The following is a 23390-nucleotide window of genomic DNA, read 5'->3' on the forward strand; positions in this document are numbered from 1 at the left end:
TATAACATGGTTAAAAGCTCTGAAAAGTTGATTTTGCAGAATAGGTCTGCTTTAAAAGTTTTCTCAGTAACATTTATGGTCTGATTGTCTCCATGGGTTTCTTATTGCTTTGCTTAATGTTTTCTACAGTATGGTATTAAACTTATCTATCTTACTATCAGTTACTGGTGATGACATTGCTCAAAAATACTTAAAAAAACATGAATTCATATTGTTAAAGAGGTTTTCTCTCCACAGATCCGACCTGTAACTTGTTGCCATTAGGTTAGATAAGCTATTCTATTAAACAAAAAGCAATAACATCTGTCGAGAAAAGCAAGTGGCGGACTCTCCACTATTCCGTCCTTTCGTGGTTTATCATTTTGAATTTCATGTGTGCGCATGTGGAGTTGCAGAACTGTATTGTTTGTGCACTTTACACGAGCCTTATATAAAACGTGAACCCTTGTGTCCTCTGTGGAGTCTCTGCCTCTCACTGCTATAGTCATGACTGTATTTAGCACTGACATGTGACTGCTGACATGCTTTAAGCTCACACATGTTAAACATTGGAGGAGAATGGTGCTGCATTTTGTCTCTCTCTATAATTTACAATAATACTCACGTTATGTTGAATTAAGTCAGCTAAATTAGATGTTTACATTTATAGAAATCGTAGGAGCACTGACATTTATATTTATTTTTTTCTAAATAAATTGGTTGTTGATTATGCTGAAAAGAAACATATTTATGACAAATATGACTGAACATCACACATAAATAAGAAATAACCAATTGTCCTGCTCCTCCTATGAGAGCTTCGCATCAACAAATCATAATGTATGTAAATGAACATTGTGTTCGCACGCAGCAATCCTCCCTTCAGAGCAGTGTAATTCATTTCACTAATACCACTCGGCTAAAATGTCAACATGGCTTTAACTACTGGTCTTACCCATAATGCTGCTCATCAGTCACGGTGTTTACATATGACCATAGAGGAGGTTAATTTAACAGCTCTGAGCTTCTCCAAACTGGAACATCACAGCTCGTGAATGATGTATTCTAAATTAAGCAATTTATGGATGCCTCAAATGACCCAGTGGACCTGTTCACAATAGTCAGGCCTGCCACCGCTCCTCTAATTAAAAGGACTAATGGCATTTTCACTCTGATGCTCTGAGCTCCATTGTGGGATCATATAAAGTCTTCAGGTATTAAATGTATTACACTTCAAATAAGTACAGCTTTCTAAACACCCTCATCCCCCAAACTCTCTCACTATACTGCTGTTTATTTTGAAGTAGGCCCGTCACCATAATTGCTTAAATGATTCTATTTAACAGTGGTTTACAGGGATTATCTTGTATTATCCTTATTGTATCCGTGGCATAAAGTCATTTCAGTGTCATCGTTCATCACATTATATCTCTGGAGCAATATTTCGCACTACAAAATTTGTTCATAACAAGGCTGTTTTAAAAGGAGCATTATGTTAAACTGATTATTATGTCCTCCTCATGTCCTCCATGCATTTCGACTTCATTTTTTTTCTTTAATTTAATATTAAATGTATTCCACTGACCTTGTGACGTGCCAATTTTGCATAATTTTAAATCATTTTTTGTAATAATTTGTGCTCTTACCATATGCTTTTATGTTTCAGTCTTGTACTTGTACTTGTACTTGCAAAATGCATATGCAGAATATGACTGAAAGCAGAAAGTTGAAGGTTACTATCCAATCAGTTCTTAATTTATGGTTTAGACCAGGGGTCTCAAACTCAAATTACCTGGGGGCCACATTAGATAAAGTCTGAGTGAGGCTGGGCCGCATTGAGTATTCGATAAATAGCGGTTGCACGGGGAAAAAAGAGAGAGAAAGAACAACATGCAACACACTTTCTTAATCTTTAATAACAGTTCAGAATATGAAAATGTATTCAGAACGTAAGTTTAAACTAATACGTCTACTCTTCTTCTTTTACCTACTCCTTGCTGGTTGAAACCTGGCTACGCTTCATCTTGTACAGCTGAGAGATATTTGGCTTGCAGGAGGAAGCAGATCCTCAGGATAGATTGAAGATGCTCATCAGTGAGCCTTGACCTGTATTAGGTGCTTTCACACCGACAGTATTTGGTGCGCACCAAACGGTCCATTCGAACCAGAAGTGGTTAGCTCGGTTCGTTTGCGTTGGTGTGAAAGCTTCAATCGGACTCGGACCCGAACCAAATCAAACCAACCTCAAAAAAGAGGTGGTCTCGGTTCACTTGAATCCGCACCCAAATGACCAACTTTGGTGCGGTTCCTCTGGTGTGAACGTGAACCCGGGTCCAAACCATGGACAGCAGGTCCAAACGAACTATTCTAGATGCATCATGGGAGAAACGCGTCTCCTGCCTGTAATGACGCGCTGTACGACTCCAGCGCAGTAACAGATTTTTGTCCAGATGCAGCCGCGATTCATTTTCGAATTATTTTACCAACAATGGCCAATAAAGAAAATGTAACACACGAAGATCAGAGCAAGAACGTGCGAACGTGTGGCTCCAGAGTGAGTCAAAAATGGGGGTGTGTACTTCTGTTTAAGACCTACACAGAGGTCCCGGTGTTCCCCGTGATCATGATGCATTTGTTATTTTAGGCTAATTAACCAAATAATTTTATGGCAATAGGCAATCGCCCATTCAATTGATTCACCTTTAAAAAATGTCCTGCTGTTAGTCTAGTGTGAGAAATACAGTCGGACTAGATCCAAACCGGAGTCCCGAACCAGCAGGAGCAGCTCCGGTTCTGTTCCGGGCTCAGATGACGTGGAGCGGGGAGTGAAAAGCGCTTTTTCCCTGGAAGAACCAAATGCGGACACCAACTAAACTGGATTCACGCTTCTGTCCGGATGCTTTGCACCACCACGGAACCAGCCGCGGTTCTTGAGCGCGGAGGACAGGAGCAGCACAGACCTGTAGGTATAGTCCACAGAACATTCTCACTTTCCCAGCACGGAACACAGAACCAGCGCGCAGACGGCGGAACGTACCCACTCAGACCCAGTCATTGCGCACTGGTCTTGCTCGCCACCGTCTGGAACCAGCACATGGAGGATGGAGCCTCCGGACATCTGACCAACGCGCTTGTAGGACGACAGCAGACCAAGGACCAGACCCCAGCGCTATCATGAGGAGCCGCGCGCTACGGTGAACACTGTTGGCTGCTGCTGTTTCCCGAACTCTGGGCTGATGCGGTGAGTTTGTACAAAGTTCTATGTTGCTGTTTTATGAGTTCATGGTGATAAGATGAGGACGGCCCGTGGTATTAACAGGGAACATCAGTATTAGTTACTGGAGATATCACTGTTCTACCGGGATACAGAGGCTTCTTAATAGGACCAGTTTTTGGTTCGTTTGCCGGTGTGAAAGCGGACCACACTGGAGTGTATCTGCTTCTCGTATGTCAAACATGGATGGAAGACGCTTGTTTTTGCCTCGTACTTTTTGCTAACATGTCGCCAAGCCTCTGGAATAGATCACTGCAGTTTTATGGTGCTTGCGTATTGATGGGACAGCTGTGTTTGCCACTGAGTGCGCGTGGATTTCGGCCACATATGTGGAGCTTGGTCATCGGGTTGCCAGCAAGTTACGCACCGAGTGTTGAACAGGTAGACAGACTGTCAATGTCTTTTTATTTCTTATTACCCCCTCCAATAAAGGTCCCATACTTATGAACAGGGGAATTCTGTCAGCGCCTCCTCTGCGCTCTGATACTGTGGTTGTAGGAGCGTAAAGTGAAGTGCGCACACGTGTACCACCATGTGTGGTTTGTTTTGGTTCTTCGGTGACGCCGTATGTGCACGTGTATGTGCACGTGTACTCGTATTAACAGATCCACTTAGACTCATTGTTTCACAACTGCTGTAAGTTGAGTTTTGTGATGTAAACTGCGTTAATAATCTGTTGTTGTGAATATGCATGGGCACCGATTGCAGCTTCATCTGTCAGTGCAGCCCGCGGTCGGGGGATGGGATTGTGTGTACATCTACCGTGGGCCGCACTGACATTATTCTTTGGAATCAAGAGGAGGGCCGCAAAAAAATCCTTCCGCGGGCCGCAGTTGGCCCCTGGGCCGCGAGTCTGAGACCCCTGGTTTAGACAATGTAAACCCTGGATATTTCTGCTGAGAAATACAAAATACAAATGCAAAATATTAACACATTATTATTATTAAAGGTCCTCTATTACGCAAACTGCATTCTTGTGAGCTTTGAGCCATGTTATAATGGGTCAAAAACATACCCAAAGTTTAGTTTTGTTTCATTCACACGTTTGAGTAACTACATCGCCAAAGCTTGCCAAAAGCTCAAAATGCTCTATTCCACATTGTGATGTAATGAAGTGGTAGTTTTCAAGTTAACAACCGCCTTTTATCATTGTTTAGTAGAGATTGGCAATTCGAGGGTTGAGTTTATCCAAATGATTCTATTGAAGATAAATAGAGTTTGAAAACAGAGTGAAGCACTTCCTGTATTACCACATGACATCAATTCAATTCAGTTCAAACTTTATTAAGAACATGTAGTAAGTATAAAAAAATTAAATAAAGTGCAAGTTATAATGTATACAGACAAGACTGCCAGTGTCTCCACAGCGTAAAGGTGAATCTGACAGAGCTCCTCACAGGACACACTAGCGATTCAATGATTTGATTGCTCAGATTCATGGCTCTACACATAAACGCATAAATACAACATCTGATTGTGACAACACAGTGTCTCACAACACAAGATGGAACAGAGTATTCTCAGCACAATATGTCATTTTTAAGAATAACCCACACACTGCAGTAGTAAGGCTTTTGAGAATGCATGAGAATGAGAATATAGAGCATGCTGATTGTACCAGAGACAGCACGTGACCTGGCCTTGTGTCCATATAAATACATTTTTTAAAGTCCTATATATTTGTTTGACGTATACAACATCGTAAATTGGGGGCAGTGTCTTTTCCAGGGGCTACCAATTATTTTCTCGCTGCTTTAAAAATGTATTTACATATTTTAAATGGTAGTCTGCTTTGTGCATTAAAATTCAGAATGCCATATCAAAACTAGGGCACAACACATTATTGTTATTATTATGGTAATTTATGTTAGTATTGAACAGAAATCAACTCTGTCCGTCTGTTCTAAGATGAAGCAGAAATTTGTTCTCAACTAACCATGTACATAACATATTTTTCTGTACCTCCTACAAAAAAGAATCTTATTGTTAGTGTCGATGTTGTGAAGCCTTCACCAAGTCTAGCATTTCAGATCTCATACAGCTTTGTATTCAGCTGTGTCCTTGAGCAATACACATCCTTGCTTCCAGTGAATGAATTGTGTGATTGCGATCAATGGTGATTTGCCACTGAACTTTAAGATGGTCTCGCTGTTATCAGAAGTCTCAGTCCTGCGTTGCCATAGGTTACCATAGGTTACTATACCTAATAGCTGCAATATACACTTATACTATATAAACTAAATCAACTAATAACTCCTTCAGTCAATTTTTCCCCACAAAATATGCACTAAACAAAAAATATTGATCTCCATTGTTCAAAGCTATCCAAACACTAATCCTCAGGTGTGATCACAACCTTTTGGACCAATGCCTGGTTATAACAGTTGAGTCCCATGTATTCACTGGGCTGGGATTTAACAACCTCACTACTTTCTTTCAAACTTAAAATAACTGCAACAATTAAGACAAGCTTTATTCTCACTGCTCACTCATTAATACATTAGGCCTATTTAAATGGCAAATCTTCAAGTCACATTTTTAAGTACTAAACATAAAACTTTCCTTTAGCATATCACAGGCAAATAATGGCAAACTTTATATGGACTTTTACATGGAGATACTTCTTTCTTTTCTTTGCACATGAGCCTATAGTTAATGCTGAATAAATAAGTAAACAGCATAGTGTTACAGATATGAATGCAGTACTGAAGGGCACCTTGTGGTTTCTCCAGAGAAGACTCCTTCTCCAGGACCACTTACTCAGCACGAGCTTGTCTTCTGATGACAGCCTGTTTGAATGGTCCCTCTCTGCTGTTTGTGAATGGGGAGGTCATTCTCTTTCCTTTCTTTATTTGCTTTTCTGCATCTCATTGTCCTCCAATGGTTTTGCTGAGGCCATGGTATTTACTTTTGTGCTGCTTGTTACATGCTTACATTCTGAGATGTCCGACAATCTCATGGTCAAATATGGTCTACCACGACTGCAAGTATAAGAGACGTATTCCAGTTTTTTCCTGTTCTTTTAATAATTTTTAAATAAAACAAACAAACAAACAAACAAAACCCCCCACACAGAGATATTACTAAGACTACATTCAGACTGCAGCCTGAAGTGACTCAAATCCAATGTTTTTTCGCCCCATGCGACCTGTATCTGATCTTTTAATGACAAGCTGAATGACACAGATCTATTTTTTTTCAAATGCGACCTAGGCCACTTATGTGCTTCAAAAACCGATGCATATCCGATCTTTTGACACACGACTTCAGTCTGAATGGCCAGGTCACATTCATGCACCTACATGTCAGGCTTGGAGTCTAGTCAATGAAGGGAAAGCGAGGTTAGCGAGTTTATTAATATTTGGTGGGATCGCTGTATTCTCGCTAAATTGGAGTCTTATCGGAACCAGGCAGTTTTTGAAATGATTGCCAAAGAAATGGCTGAGCATGGTTACAGGCGGTCCTGGCTCCAATGTCAACAAAAAATTAAGTACATACATAAAATACAAGGAGGCTAAAGACTCAAACAAAGGAGGTGGCCGTGGACGTGTAACCTGTCCATTTTAAGAAGAAATGGACCATATTTTGAGAGACAAGCTCAGCGCTTAGACTACTTCCAGAAACACTGAGCACACTTGCTGCATGTGACGTTGTTGTGTAATGCAATGTGCACGTGGGACACTTTTTGGGGCATTTAAAGTTCACACTGGAGATCACATACAAGTTGCATTTAATTGGAAATGTGAACAACCTCGCAAAAAAGTTGGTTTACACAAAAAAATCCAAATTGAGCATTAAGCCCTGCAGTCTGAAAGTCTAAATCACTCATATCCAATCTAGCCAAAGTATTTAAAAAGGACTCCATATTTGGTCAAAGTTATGTAGTTTCCCCCTTATTCAGTGGGGGATCTTCTACGGAGTGCAGTGGGATAACAGTTCTGTTTTTTTTCCTGTTTAACAATAAAACTTGGCAATACATATTTTCAGATTATATTATTTAATACAATATGTGGACTAAAGGGAATTTGGGTGAAGAAAAAGGAAAAAAATATTCTACAATGTTGTAATCAGATTTCATACTGTTGTCATTTTCTTTGCAAGACCATAAAGTGTATAAAAAAGTGGACTAAGGGCGTGTGACGCTACCCATAGCGTTCAGCTTCAGTCAAATGAAGCTCACAAGGTTAGCAGTTATAGGGACGAATTTGGAGCCAGTTCCCTATTAGGAATAGGAATTTATTTACGGACTAAAAAGCTAAACAAAAACACGAGGCTCATGTGGAGTGGATTATTACAATCATTTTAAGACCAAAATGACTAGGCTCACTGCAGACATAGAGAAAGGGGTGACAATATTTTGATGTGAAGTCAATTGGAAACAGAGTCGATGGAGCCAGAAGCACCTCCATGTTCACTTCTATTTGAAACTCGGCGGATATCAATTTAGTTATGTCCATTTATACCGTATATACAGTTTATGGGCAAGACACCTCACCTATATAAGCAGCAGTAGCTCACTGAAAAGGAAAGTTGCCTGGTTAATCCACTCCTCAACCAAGAGATGTAAAAAGAGCAAGACACAGAATAAATACACTGTAAAAGAATGTGGCTGTGTTGAGTCTTGAGTCACTCTGCCCTTCACTATTTTCAGTGTTTTGGTAGTTCTTATTGGCAGAGCATTATTGATAGTTATGTCACATTCTGGCTCGTCATTGCTCTGAAGTTTGTGTTGAAAATGTCAAGAGTGGCCCTGTCCAATTAAAGAGCAGTTCTTCACGTTCTATGTTAATTCGGGTTTCTGTGTTGGCTGTCTGAATTGGCTGACAAATTACATTTAGTCCTCTGATTCCTCCTGCAGCAGTTCCCTCTCTGTAGTCCTGCACAGCCTCTCCTCTCTCCTTGTCTCTCATTATTTCAAATGAAATGAAGAATGTGCCTGGAATATTTGAATAAATTAAGAGCTTATTTAAAAACATTTCGGAACCTGATTAGCCTGATCATTAGAGGATCCAGAGGGCTTTTGGCGGCGTGATTTCTGCAGAGTGAGAGAGTGTGACCACTTGTGAAGGTCAGCAGTCAGACATGTGCCATCACTTCATGTCATCTATTATTTAATACGCCAATTTCCTCCTCATCTGCCCAATGTTTCATTTTAGGGCCTCTTTCATAAATGTGAAATTTAGTGTAATTCTCAAATTCTGAAAACTGTTTTATGCCTCTAATAGCCCATGACAACATTCAGCATAATTATATTCATTTCAGTGAAAGCTCAAATATTTCATTGAGTCACCCTTTATTTATATAGACTTATGAGGAAAAGGCCAACTTTAAAGGCTTTTTTTGGGTTACAAAGGGATTTGTTGAAATCCATTTAAAAACAGAATAAATTAGACTGCACTTGAACGTGTCACTTTAGTTGAAGTTTTTCAATTGTTATTTCTAAAAGACAAATATGTGCCAAATGGATCAATGTCCCCCAGTGTGATACTATTGTTCAGTACAGTCCAGTCAAGTCTAGTTGCGTACAGTGTGGCTATGCATCTGTTGTAGGGAGTATCAAGAGTTTGTTTTCATACCTGACAATTTTGACTGCTCACTAGCGGTCTTCCTCAGAGTGGTCACGTGATGTACGAAACTGTCAGGTATGAAAACAAACTCTTGGTCTGAAAAAAGAACCTAATAACTTAAAATATCAGAAGACCAAATTAACTTCATTGGACTGTTGTAGGGAGTATTATATCTCTGATGACACAGGCCCAGATAAGGACTGAGCTGGCAGTGTGGGGCTGGCACAACATAGAAATGCAATTTCTCTCTCAGCCAGTCCTTGGATCTTGGGTCTCTGGAGGAAAATAAAAACTAAATAAACCTTGATGTTTTTTTGTGTTTTTTTTACAGGAAGATGATAGATCTGTTTAATAAATAACACAATACACTGTATAAATACTTATAAAACTAATTACCACATAGCCCCAGTTGTGTAGGTCTTAGCAGAAGGCATAAAGGTCAGTGTGTATGTGCCCTGAGCCTCAGCATATGCATTAACCTGTACGAGTGGATGCTTTGGGCTCATGTGGGACTGTGCGCTGAGACTACCCATGTGTGATGATAAACAGTTGATCTAAAATGTTGCATAATTGGTCGCATGGCCTCACGGGAAACCATCTCTATACTCTTTTCCGCTTGGCTGCTTGGATTTGCATCTGTGAAGGCGTTGTATAAATGAAATATTTGTATGCGGCCCTGCTCCTCTGACTTTTGTACATGCACAGTTACCCATCACAACCATCTCAAAGATAACCTTCCGCCGAATCTCACACGGAAATACCATCGTTTATATATTTTCAAATTACAAAAACTAATTTACGGTGGTGAAACATCTGACTATATTGGAAGGACTAATCAAATCAACTCGGGGCACTCTGAATTATTCTCACTTTAATGCACTAATATTCTACAAGCGCTATCAATTACCATCAGCAGCGTATAGGTAGAAATGGTGCACTCATCACAGACAGGGTGCATGCTTGAGTGCGCTTGGCTCAAGGGTTCAAAGTGCAATAGAGTGAGATAATATGCTGCAGCCCCTTTGCCTTTCTGTCTTATGGTTTTTCTCATTGTCTTTGAAGAGCAGATAATTAGGGCTGTGTCTGAGCTGCAGGGGAGAGTCAACCTTATGCTTTCTGTCTCGCTGAAATAGAAGCAATCAAATTATTCAAAGATCTGCAGGGAGGGGGGTGGACTGTGAAAGATTTTGAAAAGTAAATTTAAATGCCAAGGAGATGGTGGTGGTCTTCAGGAGGCCACATCTGCAGCCTGTGACCATCGAGGGGGACACTATGGAGGTTGTGGCGAGCTACTTGGGCCTACAGCTTGACCACAGACTGGTCTGAATACCCAATAGAATACAGACCTGCTCTACAGAAAGGCACTTTCTCAGAAGACTGAACTCTTTTAATATCTGCCAGAAAGCCCTGCTGATGTTCTACCAGAAAGCCATCTCCAGTGTCCTCTTCAAAGCTGTGATCTGCTGGGGAGAAATCCTCAAGAAGAAGAATGTTGTGCAGTTGGATAAGATGGTGAGAGGACGGCAGAATCTGTAGTGGGTGCAGAGCTTGACTCACTCACATCTGTGGCTGAGAAGAGGGTCCTAAATAAGCTTCTGTCCATCCTTGATAACCACCAGCATCACCTGCACAGCACCATGTGGACAAGAGACCAGACAAGAGAGCAGCTTTTGGGGACAGGATTGACTGCAAACTTTAAATCTTTTATATGTTGCTCTGTTTGTTTCTCTGTTGCTGCTGCCAAGCTTTGAATTTCCTTCAAGATCAATATCTTTCCTTCAAGATATAAGTATGTATCGATTCTATCTGTCGGTCGGTTGGCTGGCCTGTCTGTCTGTCTGTTGCTCTCTCTGTCTGTCAGTCTGTTGGTCGGTTTGTCTGTCGCTCTGTCGGTCTGTCTGTCTGTCTGTCTGTTGGTCTGGTGGTCTGTCTGGCTGTTGGTCGATCTGTCTGTCAGTCTGTCTGTCAGTCCTATCTATCGTATCTATTGTATCTGTTGTATCTATCATCTACCTGTTATGCTTGTTGAGGTGCAGTATATCGTAAAAAGAAGGAAAATCGCAGGTGCTTCAAACAGTGAAACTAGAAGGTGCTCTTGGGTTAGTCAAATGTGTTGTCTTGGTCAACTTCCTTTTACTTCCTTGTGCAGCTCATTCTTTCTGGAGTGTCTGGATTATCTTGTGCTTTTCAAACAGAGATAACTATCTCACATAGTCTGCAACTGAATGAGGTGTTTGTGTTGAAATTAGAGCATCATGCCGTTCCTTTTGATCCAAAGCTGTTGCATTTGACACTGATTGTCTGTAAAAGGCAGAGCTGACCTGCTCCACAGCTGTTAGAATGTGAAACATGCAGGACCAGGAGTCAGTGTGTGTAGTTCAAAAACCCCCAGGAGCTGTGTCTATCAAGTATGTGATGATTTACTTTGGTCTGTGTGTACTTCAGTGCAGTACAAAAGTGAGGTAAGGACTGGTGTGAAACAGTCAGGATCACATTCAAAAGACAGAACATACTGGGGCTTGTCCTAGGGTTTTTATGGCTTTTGATTTTAACTTTTGTCATACTTGTCAACAAAATAATGAAAAAAGGACAAGACCATGACTGAACCAGAACTAGACTACGAACCAGCACTATTTTATTTTTTATTATTATTATTATTAACTACATTACACTTTTTAAAATTATAAAGTTAGTATCTGCAAAAATATATAAAAAATACATTCTGTCATGGTAAAAAGAGTTAATCTGTCATAATATTATGCCTGTCCGATACTTGTAGTTCAGTTCAGCCTTTTGACTTTCGGTGGCTTACTTTCCCCATCTGCTGTGCTCACTCCTGATGAAGCACCATGCCAGATTCTTTCCTTCTGTGGCAGTGGTGTTTTCTTACCCACAATGCACCAGGAGGGCAACCCCTGTTAGCTCCATGATCGAAGACTCTGTTGGCTTGGTGTTAAATGAGCCGCTGCTGTGTATTCATTCTATAATAGCTGCCATATGGTTGCCATTGCTGAACATGCCTCCCCACTTTGAGCAAAAGTTTTCTATTGTCTCAGAGGAAAGACGATTAGCATGATGATGTGTGAAAGCCTGGAACACGGTTACTTTCTATTATGTCGTTTATTCATTGTTACTGCTGCATACAGTATTTAACAGAAACACCTACAATGTGTCTTCTTTAGTTTCCAGACCTCGGAATGTAATTATCAAGACAGGTGCTGCATTGTAAGTGTTAATATAAAATGAGTGTGTACAATTCAGTTACTATAAATAACAATCTTTCCACTTTCCAATACTAAAAAGTACTAAACAATTACAATTTTCTTATTTTGGTGTGAGTTTATATTTTGCTAAAGTTGAGTTCACACTGGTCCTGGTATGATCCTGATTGTTGACTTAGTTTTATCCTGTTATATTCCTGGTTTAGTCAAATTCAGGTTTAATCTTAGTTTAATCTCAATTCTGATGTGGTGTTTATAAAATTGTGAACACAGCATTCTTAAAATCACTGTACCTGAGTTTTATCGTCTTAAAAGGGCTTACCTATAGCATTCCAGGGTTCCTAATTATTCACTACAATGAGTTTATAAGCGCTTTTCACAACCCTCAGAGACAAGAGCGAAATTTTGACCTCATAATAAAGCTAACAACCACCATTGAGCCAAAGATATTAATTTTGTCTTCTTATGTACTTTAACTTATTGGGTTCTTTTTAAAGACAATACAGTAAAGTGTATTTACTTTGTTGACATGTTTCGGCTGCGAGCTGCAAGCCATCTTCAGAACTCTTCAGAGAGAAGCACGGACAGCATTAACCGTGATGATGGAGCGTTCCTCCTTTCACACACCTGGGACACCCTCCTCCAGAGAACACCAGACGACGGGAGGCGTGGTCAGTCTGAGCGACCTGCCAGGTCCATCAGGTTGACCACCCCCACAGGAAGTAACAACACTTGACTACGCCTACAGGAAGTAACAACAGCTGATATACCACACGTCACCACCAACACCGGTGACAGGTCTGAAGATGGCAGCAGCAGCAGCCGAAACATGTCAACTTACTGTACATGTCAACTTACTGTACACAGTATTGTCTTTAAAAGGAACCCAAGAAGTTAACAACTACCATGCTTACACACACTTCCTGATTATCATACAGTAAAATGCTTTATAATGAGATGCCTTCAGCACACAGCAAACATATTTTTGACCTCAAGTATGCAATATCTGCACTGGTGAAAACAATTGCTCAAATAGATGGAAAAAAATATTGGGTAAAGTGCCAGACATTATTTTATTCCCTGACTATACAGTGTTTTTGATGTTTGTGACAACCTTGTGGACAATATATTTTCCCTCCTAAACTCTTGTCTCTTTAATGAAATATATCAAATCAAGTGTATGCTATGCATTTTTTGGTTTGTCAACAGCTATAAACCAAATATATTGCAATTTTCTCCTTTTATTCCAATAATACAGTTTTGGCTGTGATGACCTGTCAGACATTTAAAAAAGCATCAAACCAAATCCTGGTTTTTATAATAACATCAAAGACCCATAATGATATTAGCTGTAAACAGGAGTAGGGCAGTCTTCAGGTTCATCATCTGGTATTTCAAACCCAAAGTAGTTTCCAGTCTTGGTTTCTCTTTTCTTTTTTTTGTTTTTGTTTTTTTCTTTGTTCATTTCCGGTATGCTGAGCTCCTGGAGGACTCATGATGGCTGCCTCTGGTATTTCATCATAGAACTGAACGCTTGGGTTAGTTAGTCTTCTGTCACATTTTAAAAAAAAGCATCAAACACCTTATGTATAATTACGTATTACGTATAACAGGATCCACTACCCATAATGATGTTAGCTGTAAACAGTGACAGGGCAGTTTCACTCTAAAACTCCTGCTTTTGTGGTTGGACTTCAATACATTGAATCACTCTTGGACAAATGAAGGAGTACACCACCTCAAGATCATATCTATTGTAAAATCCTAGTTGTTTTTGTATTTTGTCCCATATTACATCAGTCATACAAATCACCATGTGTGGCAAAAGAGAAAGTCAATTTGTCAACTGGAAAATAGTTTATTTTAGTTAAATGCGTTTCATAGCTCATCCAAGCTGCTTCTTCAGGTCTTGTCAGATTGCTGGAGGACACTGCCTTATATCTGCCTGCAGGGTGGAGCTAACTACATTGAAACTACTCTGAAACTAACACACCTACTTGTTTACAGTTTCTGTTTGTTAGCTAGGCCTATTGAACTGTGCTGAGCATGGGGTTATATTAGCATAATCATTCAGGACCATAATGAGTGCTTTCACACCTCTGGACCTGACCAGGCTATCCCTATTGTTTTGTTAGTTTTGATTTAGGTCTGAGGATGGAGTTGTAAATGGGAGACAGATGATGTCTGAGGCCAGTAGTTTCAGAGTAGTTTCAGTGTAGTTATCTCCTCCCTTCAGGCAGAAATAAGAAAGTGCCCACCAGCATTCTGACCAGAACTGAAGAAGCAGCTTGGATGAGCTGTGAAATGTATTCCACCAAAAAAAAACTATTGTCCAGTTGACAAAAAGAATTTCTCCTACCTGGACGACAGGGATTTTACACACAAATCACCATATGCACACACTGTTACATTTCAGGTCTTTATTGAGGTGTGTTTTGGACTGCCGTGTTCCTCTGCTGTTGCACCTATAAACCCTCCTGCAGTTTGTGTCTAAGGCCATAAAGCATCTTCTTATTAGCATCCCAGACACACGGGCGAGGAGCTGCTGCCTCTTTATATGCAGGCTCAGGCACATGATCATTTCCATTACAATCATTTGGGTGAAAATATGCAGCCGCCACAAACATGACATTCATTTTAATGTGCTGCCACCGCTCCGTTCAATTACAGCCCATAAAATATTCACAGGGATTCTAGCTCAGATTTAGGCAAAGGGGCCCGGCGCAGTAGGAAGTTTGGATGATTAGGTTCATGTCTGTACTGTAAGTAAAGCCAGAATGTGTTTCCCTATGTTTTATTTAACAGGTGTCTTCATTTGGGTTTAGCACAGAACATGCAATTTGAACCTTACATTTCACTGTGTTAATGCAACCTCAAATACACTGCAGTTCAACATGAAGAGACTCAGACAGGCACAAAAATGAAGTATTGGTAGTTTTATTGAATAAGCTAGCTTTGGCATTCAGATATTTTCAGAAGACATTGCAATGAAGGTTATGGCAGATTATGACGTTTAGGGGATGTTTTCCTTCTGGGGCCTGGACACTGGAGGCGGTAGAGGTGAGGCAGAGGAGAGAGAGGAGCATGATGAGAGGATGAGGACAGAGAAGGGGACGATGAAATGATGAGAAGCCGGCGGGGTGCTGTCTAAGAAATCCAGAGAGATATTCTGGATTTACAAGACAACTAGCAGCACATTTCAAAACAACATGACATAGTCACCCTAAAAACTTTGTCCAGGTGACAGAATCAACCTTCTTTTGATTTGGACCCAGCTTGGACAGTTGATGGATTACACAGACCTTATAAAAACATGGGAAAAGCAACCAGATTATACATTTTAAGTGAAACATTTTGAATCATAATATTACATTTCAGCAAAGATTTGGAAGAAACATTTTACTGTATGCACGGCTCAAATCCATCCATCCAACTTTTCTCATACTCTCGTCTCTACCCTCGTTTTGTAAAGTGTCAAACCAAGAGTGCCCTATCTGTCCGACACACTGTCACCTGTACGGGTCTTCAGCATAAATCTGTGTGTGTGTGTGTGTGTGTGCGTTCACATGAGGGAGGGAGGGGTGATGTCAGCAGATCCTCTTCACCTGGGACTACCTCTCTGTCATTATTACACATGTCTACTGCAGCTAAAAACAGAACTCCTGATCATGTCACTGTGGGCGGAAGTCAGGAGGAAGCATAAAGTGACTCATTCTTTTACATACTGAGCCGTTCGCTAAAGTTTGGCCTGTATGGTAACTTAGCAGTGAATTTAAAGGGGATATATAATGCTAAAACCATGGTAAAATACCTGATAAGTATTCTGTTTCCTTCACCCAAGTCCTACTAAGGTGGTGGTTTTCCTTCAGAACAGATGTTTGTGTCCCTATACTTTCTGATAATTTAACAATTTATGTATATATCCAGTTGTTTATGTATGTTTTAAATGCATTTGTCCACTGATTTGGTTTAATTACTCAACAAAAGCAGTGGATGCTCAATTTAATTTCTCTCCAGCGACTAGGTCAGGAATTGGAATACACTAGACAGTTTGCAAAAACCCTGGAAGTTGTAGACCATGCACCGGCCAATCAGTGAAGAGCTGTGAAGCCATGACGTCAAACTCAAGCACCTGTCTGGGTCCCTTTTGTAGTACAGCACAACAGTAAACAAAGCGGTTGAGATGGATGTAGACGAAGCCATACATTGTGTGTTGGCAACGATTCTCAAGATTGAGGATTTAAAGCCGAAACAAAGAGAATGTTTGGTGAATTTTATCAAGGGGAAATATGTTATTGCCCTTCTTCCTACGGAATTTGGCACATTACATACGTCACGACCAAATAGCAGCGTTTGGTTAAGTAAAAAAGTACTCGTCTACTGTCAAGCAAACAAATCCTAATGCTGCAAGGTCAGACGGTTTCCATAAAGTGAAACCGGCTACTATATTACTCTATTTTCTGATCTATTTTATAATTTAGTTTCCTCAAATTTTGTTTTGCTTAATTCACACATGTTTAACACACAAACCCTGCATATTCAGGCTGGATCATTTTCTGAAACTGAAAACACTCTGTTCCACCTTGTGATGTCATATGATCATACAAGAAGTGCTGCACTGTGTTTTTAGATCCCGTACACCTTCAGTAGAATCATTTGGATAATTTCAGCACTGGAATTGCCTATCTGTAGTGAACAAAAAGGTAGTCTTTAACTTGAAAACTACCACTTAATGACATCACAAGGTGGAACGGATCATTTTGAGCTTTGGAGATTTAACCAGACCAATAATAAAGGATCACTCAAACGTGTGAATGGAACAAAACACAAATCCAGGTATGTTTTTGATGAACGACATTATAATGTGGTATAGAGCTCATAGGAGTCAATTTAGTCTAATATAAGATCTTTAAATAAACACAGATCAAATTGTGAAATATAAAAACCAAAATAGCAATAATGATTTACCCGTTGCAGCCTTTATGTGTGTTTATTTATAACAGTAAGAGTTTGGATAAACAAGCAGGTTTATCTCAGCGGTTAAGGTATACACAGTGCCTTGTGTAACCAAAGGCATACTGTTACTTCCATTTCTGGTTGCACTTGTGAAAACTTACTCCACTTAAACTTTTAAAACTTGAGGTACAAAATCTAAATCAATGCTCTATTTTTAAAACCCCTCTTCTCCCTCAGGTGCAGTTCTGGAGCCCTATAGCATGAAAAAGAGAGACATTTTGCTACACTATTCTGGCTCTGCTGGGCATGTAAAGACTGATGAATGTTAAACTGTTTGGTGGGACATTAAAAGAAGTGGAACAATTGGTCTCAGTCTGAAGGTTTGGGGTTAAATTCCCTGGTTGGCCATTAACTGAATTTTAATAGTCTAAATTAATGGATTTGGCTACGAATAAGTCCAGATAAAGCAATAAGAATGAATTGGCAGGGTTTATGTCAATTGCAAAGTAGACTGTGGAGTGCACCACAAGAACTGGATGTATTCTATTGTAGTGACAGAAAAAATGAAGCCCTTGGCAACCATTGCATTTAGTCCTTGAGTGTTTAGCACAATGAGAGCTTATTAATGCACATATTTCATCACTGGGGTCTTTTATGTCTGCAGCTGCTCCTGTATGTGCTCTTTGTTTGTTTGTGGTGTTTTCTGGACATACAAGTTTATTTCTATATCCATCACTGTTTCTTTGATCAAGTCCATATTGATGTAACCTAACCCATTCTTCAACACTCAAAAATAATGAAATGTTGACGTGAAGTCCTAATTGAAATACTGTATATTGTGTCACGTTCTTCCATTTAATAGAGACTTTGCACCGTCACGTGTCCCCATGGCAACGGTACCTACGCCACCATGACACAGGACATGCTATGCCATTGACATCAGTAGCATCAGAGAAACATGGGCAGGTTTTGTTGTGTATATGGCCGTTCTACACATTCTAAATGTATAAAATGATTCGTTTCTTCACTGTTCCTCTGGAAACTACTCATGAGGAGCTCAAACAAGGGAATTATTGACAAAAAAAAGACGAGAATTATGGCTAGAGAACATAAACCACAAAGAGATTTCCTATGGTACCATCAAGACACACTCACGTCACTTTCATCAAGGTATTTGCTATTTAAATTGTTTCATAGCTTATTTAATGAGAGAAGCATATTTACTGAATTAAAATTTAAAAAGAAAACATTTGCAGTGTGAGTGGCAGTAGAAAATGTATCTTCCAACGCACATATAAAAATGTCACTCGTCCTAGGGCCGATGTTTTCTTTATTGCCTTGCTTATCCACAACTATGTCTTCTAGAATTAATCGCTTTTTGCGAGCAGATCTCTCTAACTACGCGAGGATCTTTTCATGGCCGATTCTTTTGAGGTTCGGCTCACAGAGCTTTTCGACTCGTGCGTCATGTTGATCATAGAAGCCCAATGTGGGTTCGTTGAATCGTAAACTAGTGCGGGTTTTCCTGGATAAGTTAATGAAATTTTAGTTCAGTAAATGTGCTTCTTTCATTAAATAAGCTATGAAACAATTTAAATAGCAAATACCTTGATGAAACTTCAGGTGTCTTGATGGTACCATAGGAAATCTCTTTGCGTTTTTTGCTAGCCATAATCCGTGTCTTTTTTTTCGATAATTCCCTTGTTTGAGCTTCCTAATGAGTCATTTCCAGAGGAATAGTGAAGAAACGATTCATTTTATCCCTTTCAGAGCATCTAGAACAGGGGTGTCCAAACTTTTTTCATCAAGGGCCGCATATCTAAACACAGACGAAGCAGAGGGCCGATCAAGGGCCGTAGACTGATGTTCAATACAGTGAATAATTGGAATGTGTGCATATTTAACATGTTAGAATGAGCCATCGGTCTTTATTCATGCTAAGTTCCTTAAAACCACACACTGAATATTAAATATTAGCTTTATCGAGGTAGATTCTCAAAAAACCCGCAGTAAAAAAATATTTTTTAACTGATCTAGAACAACCAAATACACAACAAAACCTGCCCATGTTTCTCCGACACTACTGAAGTCAATGGCATACTGTGCCCGGTGTCATGGCGGCGTAGGTACCGTTGCTATAGGGTCACGTGACGGTGCAAAGCCTCTATACTTAATACATTTAATACTGTGTCCTGTGGCCATACCTGTTTATCTATGGTCAATCTCATCTGATCTTGAACCTAAACAAGGCCCATTACTGCTTGGATGAGACTCTTCACAAAATCTGTAATATGCTATTTTCATATAAAGAACATAAACCTACTCAGGAGTACCTATGTAGAAGAGTAAAAGTCGTGCATGTTTTAAGGTTATGAGAGAAGCTTGAGCATTCAGAGGATGCCCAAAATGACCCAAAAAATGAGACAAGAACATACAAACACTACACAAACAAGTCCCACACAATTTGGAATCAAGTGCTCACGCCGATCACCACCATGCCACTGTGCTCTGTCACTGCCAGACCTCAGCCCAGTTGGACCCTAAATGATGTTGCTGACATGGCAGGCTAATCCTCCCTGCTCCTCGCACACGCCGACAGGATCAGGGTACTGTCCAGGAGCAGGATCAGATCATGTGTGCTCAGAGCTGAAATGTGAGCACCCAAAACACCCGAGCTTGTTTGTATGGTCACAATAATTATTATGTTTAAAGTCAGAAGAACTGAATACTGTAACACACAGTTGTATTTTGAATAATGACAATACAAATCTCATCTAGGGTCAGGGTAGTTTGAGGTGAACACAACAGGAAAGGCCTGTTCTTACTGCTCTGTTCTTTTGGTTGGTGATGAAATGGGATATTCCCTCAAAGTATTTCCTCTAGAAGGTCTCAGAGTATTTCCTCTGAAAGATCTTCTACCACATTTGCTGCCGTATGTGGTGTAAAAAGACTGTAGCATCTCACAAGTCCATAGCGCCTTAGCGAGCTCCTTCGCTAGCGTTTTGCACAGTCAATTTCTCAACAACAATTCCTTACTTGTGTTCTTTGAACTCCACATGCTTCACTTCTTAGTTGGTTAAAATCCCATGATATGAGGTTAAAAACTGATCTTAAAAAACGAAAAGTTTCAACTGTTCCGTATGTGAGCCAAGTCAAGTCTCTACCTCAGAGTGCTACTATGTATTTGTTGCTTTGATGTTAAAAGTATTTCAGACTGATATAATGATGAAATATATAAATGCAACTTATGTGTAATCTATTGCATTCCATTTAAAATTAGACTTAGACCAACTTTCTTGATCCACAAAGGACAATTCTTGTGAGTAGCTCACACATTACAATATAACAGAAACAGAACAGAACAGAAAAGTAAATGGTACTAAAATTCCAAATAAGGAAGTAGCAAAGATAATAATAAAATACTGTGTTAAATAAACTACAAAAACAGATGTATATGTTTATAAAATAAAATATATCAAGGCTGTACACAAAAAGGGAGGTAAGGAGATCATGCAAATATTACATGAAATTAATGTGTTTTGAAAAATTGGTCAGGCACACGAAAGCATGTTTAAATAATGTCATATGTACCTGACCCAGCTCAAAATAAAGGCTTTTCATAGACCACGTACAGAATGAATGTACAATCTCTGAAAACACCTTACATCTTTTATGACCTGCACAACATGAGCAAGTAAACAAAACATGTTTTTCCATAGCCCCCTCAAGCAACACCAAAAAGAAACAGAAAGAATGAAACAAACACACTAGTCTACATGCAAAGCCCTCTTTTCATCTCAGCTGAAACACAACTAGACCAGACAGGTGCGGGTTTCACAGCCTTAAACCGTCAGGCAAGTGCAGAGGAGTAAGCTGTCCAACACATGTTATAGGACAAACAAACTGTAAAATAAACACAAAAGGGATATTCACACAAGAATGACAGGGAGAATTTGGCTTTGTGTACCTGAGGGATAACACTTGTAGGCCCCCCTCAGAATATATATACAGATATCACAGCAGACAGGACATGTGCAATACAGAGCCACTCTATTGATAATAATTCATTAAATTTTATAAAGCGCTTTTTTAGATTTTTTTTAGTCAAATTACTAACTACTATTGGGACCACAGCTGCCATGGAACAGACTGACAGAAGCGAGGCTGCCAATCTGCACCTTCAATCACCACCAACATTTAGGCACACATCATATTCATATTCAAGTGTCTTGCCTCAGGACACAACAACAGTTTTTCCTCTAACACCCCACTGTGGCACCTGTTCCAGCCCTGTTAAGCTTCTGAGATCAGGTATTGACAAGGAGGTACAGAAACATAATAATCCTATTGAACTAAAATGTATTTTTGACAGCAGTGTAATCTAAAGTATGCTTTATTGAATCCAATTCAGACATGAGTTTCCAAAGTGCTGCGCAGACAAATTAAGACGGTATTGAACATGAGTGTATTTCTGACAGCAGTGTAATCTAAAGTACACTTTATTATCCCGTGGATGAGATGGAGCCTTTGTTCAGAGCTGCTGCCTTTGTCAGTGTGTTTTTAGTGGGCCAACCTGACGCACCTGTTTGATTGTTAATGCCTATTGTTGTTGTTGTTGTTGTTGTTGTGTTCTTTGTTGTTAGGGGAGTACACAAAGGAAGCTCATGCAGGCACATGGAGAACCTGCAAAACTCCACAAACAAAAGAGCGGTGATGGACCCAAGGAACTTTTTCTGAGGTAAGTCTCTACAGTGTCCTGATTTTTTTGAAATACAATTTTCAAATTGAATCCAATAAAATGTGTTCAGAGATGATCAGTTTTATTTAAAAGTAAGATGATTTTGAATAGAAGAAGACAAATCAAATTAAAATGAACAAGTCCTTGAAGTTGGCATGTAAGAGACAGACTTGCCTTAAGGTCATATTCTGAACTAGAAAGTGTACTGCATGAATATACAAAAGACCTCTACTGTTTCGGAGAGCACAGACCTCTGCCAAGGCTTTGACCCTATCTCACAATGAAAAAAATGAATTGTGTGCAGGTCATGGATAATAGCTGTAACTACTAACTACTGGATCTTCATCTGAAAATGGTAAACAAAACATTATAATGCTACTTAGTCCCTTTACTGACCCTTCAAGGCTCTAGTTACTACTTTTTAGTTATTCTTCTTGTTTAGTTCATATTTTTTAGACTGAACTCAACTACTGTGTTTATTACAAAAACAATAACAACAATACAATAACAATATTTATAATAAGATTGTTCATCTATAGCCAATTCAGAGATAAATAGTAGTACTTAATTAATTGATCAAATACAGATACTTGAGTAACCTTTCAATAAAAGTGTACTTCTCACACCATACTTTTAATGAAGTTGATTTTTGTGATCTGTCCTTTGAAAATACCAGATTTGTTCATTATTTATAATGTTTTCTCCTTATATTTATATTGACTTCAATTTATAAATCAGCTGTTATGTCCAAACTGTGACTGTGTGTTTTGCCAAATACTTGGCCATGTGTCATGTATGTTCTACTAATATTATGATTTTGAACTAATGGTACTCTTACTTCAGTTCAGTTTTTGACTACTCCACCCAATTCTGGTACAATGTAATCTGACTTTTACATCCATTTTACCCAACCATTACCACTTCAAATTACTGCTGTCAGACTGTTGGACATGTCTGTATTTCCATAAAACCATCATGACATCAGCCTCTTATTTCCACATGATCTTGTAACTCCCATTTCCTATTTCCCTGCCAGATGTTTCATACGGCCACATCTGTACACGCCATACTAGTCCCAGGAGTGAAGAATTATATTATTGGATCGAGCGTAAAATGAGTTCCCTTATCATGGGCCCTACACACATCAGGTAAATCTAAACTAATTCTCCCATCATTTTTACTTCCTCCCTTCCTGCTGTCACACAAGTGAGCACAACAGACAAATACATTTCATCTTCTAGTCTAGTCTAATCAGTGCAATGTATTTTTTTTCCCCCAATAAGTGGATTTAATGAGTATCCTCAGCAAAGCTAGTGATTTATGCTATCGCGTTTTTACATAAAATCTTGATTAGTGCAGCTGCAAAGACGCTAATGGCTTTAAAATGTTGTCACGCTTAATTTCGTCACTTCCTCGCTCTGGTTTCTTGCTCGGAAATGAGTAGCTGGGATGAAACTACCTTGGTACAAAAAAATCTATTTCGCTTGGCAGAGAGAGGCACCTGTCTGGTCTATCATGTCTGTTATCCAGGCAGTCATTCATGCTTGCTCTTCCATCTCAGCACGCTCACGCCTCCTTCTTTCCCAACTCTTTCTTTGAATTTCTTTTAGTCATCCATCTGTGACAAACATACACTTCCATCATACAAGTTTAAC

The sequence above is a fragment of the Boleophthalmus pectinirostris genome, unplaced genomic scaffold, assembly GCF_026225935.1.
Source record: "Boleophthalmus pectinirostris isolate CB_2022bp ecotype Guang Dong unplaced genomic scaffold, ASM2622593v1 HiC_scaffold_7, whole genome shotgun sequence".
NCBI lineage: Eukaryota > Metazoa > Chordata > Actinopteri > Gobiiformes > Gobiidae > Boleophthalmus > Boleophthalmus pectinirostris.